Source organism: Terrapene carolina, unplaced genomic scaffold (genome assembly GCF_002925995.2).
Source record: "Terrapene carolina triunguis isolate 2854851 unplaced genomic scaffold, T_m_triunguis-2.0 Scaffold48422, whole genome shotgun sequence".
Lineage (NCBI taxonomy): Eukaryota > Metazoa > Chordata > Testudines > Emydidae > Terrapene > Terrapene triunguis.
This window is the reverse complement of record NW_020712773.1, coordinates 1-2,652: the sequence shown is the minus strand read 5'-3', so window position 1 is coordinate 2,652 and position 2,652 is coordinate 1. Positions and strand designations below refer to the sequence as shown.

The window sequence follows — 2,652 nt, the reverse complement described above, 5'->3', positions numbered from 1 at the left end:
CCTCCTGACCCCAATATCCCCCTGCCCCTACCGGTCTATGGGGCTGGGTCCCTCCCTTCCCCCACCCCCACCCCCACCCCGCAGTGTTGCTGGGTCTCTCCCCGCAGCCCCGCCCCTGGCCCGGGACTCACAGACACTCCCCGCCCGGCTGCTGCTGGCCCCGGAGGGAGCCGGGAGATGGAATCTCATGGAAGGTTCTAAGAATGGCCGCTGGAACGGAGCCGCGTGCGCTGGGGCTGTGACGTACGCTGCGGCTGTGACCTGTAGTGACGTACGCACTCCCCGCAGGCAACTCACTCACTGGAGACCAGAACGACAGAAGGTGTCACGTGTCTGTGGGCGGGGTTATGCAGATAAGCAGTGTCTGGCGGCAGCAGTGAGAGAAGCGAGGTGAACCGAGGGAGCCCGGCAGAGAGAATTCTCTGTGTGTGAACAGAATTCGGTGTGGGGAGTTCGTGCTGTGAGTGCTGGCACCGGAGTCACTTCGGGGCAGTGATTGCCACTGAGCTACGTAGTGACCAAAGATGTGTGAATGGAGTGTGGTGCCTGCCTGGGGGCAGCTCGCGAGGATGTGGAAAGCAGTGGGAGCAAGAGGGCAGCGTGGTGTTGGGGGAGCCTCAAAGTTAAATTGGAACGACAGAGAAGATTAGCATGGCCCCTGCGCAAGGATGACACGCAAATTAGTCTTATAGCTGAGATGAAGTGTGGGGTTGTTGCTGGGTAATTTAGTGCCACATCTGTTTTTATCAGGTGCATTTATGCTTTTTTTTTACGGTACTATGGTGTATATTCCCAGCATTCCTTATTTGCTGGTGTTTTAAAAAGCTTTCTCACCCCCTCTAGGTCTGTGCTGGTTTCTTTCCGTGTGTCTGATGAGCCTTATAACCGGATACTTGTCAGCTCCCCTAACTCCCGTCTGTCCCCAGACATGACATATAGCCTCTTCCTTCCTATCTCACGTGAGCTCAGCCTCTCTGGGCCTCCGTTCTCCCGTCCGGGAAATGGGGCTGGTGGCGCTTCCCGCCCTTGCACAAGCCTGGGAGAACTACCCTGCAGATTAGGAAGATGTTCGGGTAATGGGGGAGGGGCTCAGGGGGAGCATATTAGCACCGTCATTTGGTATCTGGAGTCTGCTTGGAAACAAATATTTCACTAGCTTCCTCGGCATGCGGGGAGGGGCTCCTACTTTCTGACTTGAGGGGGAGATTCCATGATGTCACAGCCCATGGGGGGAGGGGTTCGAATCACGAGCCTGAAGTGGAAGGGCAACGCCCTCCCCCGCTCAGATTCCGCTAGGGGGCTGGGCTGGGATCTCTAGGGAGGGAGACACAGGGAAAAACAGCCACCACTATGGAACCCAGGAGTCCTGGCTCCCAGCCCACTGTGACCACTAGACCCCACTCCCCTTTTAGGCTCACTGCCTCTTCTATCCACCCCCTCCCCACCACCTGTCCATCCCTTTGCTACAGGTTTCTGGGGTGTCACTCCTGCTTTGCACTCCCCCAGTGCAGCCAAAGGCCTTCCCTCCCCACAACCACATATCCTCTTCCCCCTCGTGCTGGATCATCTGCTTGGCCCCCCACCCATTCTCAGGGCGCGCTGTGCAGCATGGCTTAGGATTGTACAAGGGCCCAGCACCAGGCAATGCAGAACGGAAACCACAGGCCCTGCCCAGCCCCACCGGAGCTGCCCTCCAGGTGCATTGGAGCCCAGCACCCTGAGCCTGTGCCTTTGCCTTCCTGCCCCACAGGGGGCAAACTGCAGCCCCCACCACGCTCTGCAGAGGGGAGAAGGGTCAGGCCAGCCAGCCCATTTAGGATGGGGGAATTCTCCACAGCCACTGCCTATCAGCAGGATTCCTCCTCCTCCTCCCTCCTGTGCCTCAGTGCGACTAAATCTCCGCACCTAGACAGACAGTCCGTCCGCTGCACCCCAATCCCCCATGCCTGAGCCTCCCTGCCAAAGTCCTGCACCTGGCTCCAGAGAATTAAGTCTCACATGTCTCTTGTGCACAGAGAGTCTTGGCCTCCCTCATTGGGTGATCTGAGTCTGAGAAACACAGTGTCTGTCTTCTCTAAAGAAGTACTTGGAGAGGTTTGGCCTGTGTGACCATGTGGCCTAATGGATAAGGCATCTGACTTCAGATCAGGAGATTGAGGGTTCAAGTCCCTTTGTGGTTGTGCTTGTGCCATTTTACCTTTGTGCTGAAAGTCCTGCTCCCTTCAGAACCTCTTCTTGACCACTCAGGCCAATCCTCTGGCTTCAGCTACAGCCCGGGAAGGAGTTGGGGGTTGGGCAGGGGCATGAGCCCCACGTGCTTCCAGTCTAGCCTTTCCCATTCCTGACTTGCCAAAGAAAATGGGCGGCTGCCCGGGCTAGTGTGTAGAGCAGTTTCCTCTTCCAAATGTGCGCCTGTCCCTGTGCTTGAGGGGGCTTCCTAAATAGCGCCTTGGAAGGTTGGGTGTTTCTCTGCTTTTCACCAGCTCGGGAAAAGCCTCTTGGGGTAAAATCTCCTGCTCCACTGCCAAAGTGAGCACCTTGAGTGGGAACGGTAAGAGGCCCCACCAGGGGGGCTGGCCCTGCTTTCCTACCGTTTTCTGATGTTGGCCACAGAGCATCAGCAGTCGCCCTGCATGCTGGTCTGCGGGTGGC

The 2,652-nt window shown here is 57.5% G+C and overlaps 1 non-coding gene and 1 pseudogene across 1 annotated transcript; both read left to right on the top strand.

The window, feature by feature from the left end:
• Nucleotides 1–602: 602 nt before the first annotated feature.
• On the top strand, nucleotides 603–703 carry LOC112121731 (annotated as a pseudogene).
• A 1,404-nt stretch (nucleotides 704–2,107) lies between these two features.
• Nucleotides 2,108–2,180, top strand: TRNASTOP-UCA. The gene has a single exon. It is a non-coding gene; the product is annotated as a tRNA-Sec (tRNA).
• The last annotated feature ends 472 nt before the right edge of the window (nucleotides 2,181–2,652 follow it).